Source organism: Diaphorina citri, unplaced genomic scaffold, assembly GCF_000475195.1.
Source record: "Diaphorina citri unplaced genomic scaffold, Diaci psyllid genome assembly version 1.1 scaffold19903, whole genome shotgun sequence".
Lineage (NCBI taxonomy): Eukaryota > Metazoa > Arthropoda > Insecta > Hemiptera > Psyllidae > Diaphorina > Diaphorina citri.
In genome coordinates, this window is record NW_007397255.1 from 1 (window position 1) to 928 (window position 928).

The following is a 928-nucleotide window of genomic DNA, read 5'->3' on the forward strand; positions in this document are numbered from 1 at the left end:
CGATGCCCCGTAGTGGACATCGGATAGTTTGTAACTCCCAGTATGTTATTTCTTATGGAGGTAAGTTTGCAAGTTTGTGAATTTGGTGGTTTATAGAGCGAAATTGTAATTCCTTGTAATAGGTTTTGTACTCATAGTAGTTTCTACCCAATAATGGATAGGTATTTTCTTAAAAAATAATATCCAAACACTAATGTTCAGTTTCCAAAAGTGTTACCTTTGGTGCTTCTTAATGTGCCATCTTGGATTTTCAATGGTTTAGTACAGGTACTACCACACCACCTAGTTCCAGTATTTTACTTATAAAAGGGGAAATGAGCTTAGATTCAAAAAATAGGACAACTAATTCTTTGCAATTGAAAGGCTGTGTGCACTTTATATTCCAAGCAAAGGGGCAAAAAATTTGACTACTGGGGAAAAAAAACCCGGCAGAGCTGTACAAGTTTGTGTGATACCCACTTGGATATAGCAGTTGGCTTCAGGTGAAAATAAGTACAGATGTTGGTTTGTCCTAAGGCATTTATGAGAATATTGCATAATATGTAGGAACTAAAACTTGAATAATTATTTTAATCTTTTTTCCCCATTCCAGGCTACAATCCCAGATCAGGTAACAGTAGGATACAGAGTGACGAGTTGTATAAGGAGATCTGGAAGTTTGACACTGTGCGGAAACAATGGCGCTTGTTAGATGTTGCCAATACCCCTCCATATGCAGCTTCCAATTGTTGTAATCTAATAGGTAAGTGTTGTGTAGATTGTGTAAAGATACACAGGCGTGCTTGCTGGATCTTGGCCTGGCACACTACTGTGTACCGGTACCCAGATTATTACATATTCTAAGAACAATATATTTGTGACAGAAGTACACATATCATACTACCAATAAAACAATAAAATGGGGTTATCCCGTAAATTTCTTAAAAAA

The 928-nt window shown here is 36.7% G+C and overlaps 1 long non-coding RNA gene across 1 annotated transcript; it reads left to right on the top strand.

Moving 5' to 3' along the window:
- On the top strand, positions 1-743 carry LOC113473230. Its single transcript, XR_003395263.1, has 2 exons — positions 1-60; positions 593-743. It is a non-coding gene; the product is annotated as an uncharacterized LOC113473230 (long non-coding RNA).
- Positions 744-928: the final 185 nt, after the last annotated feature.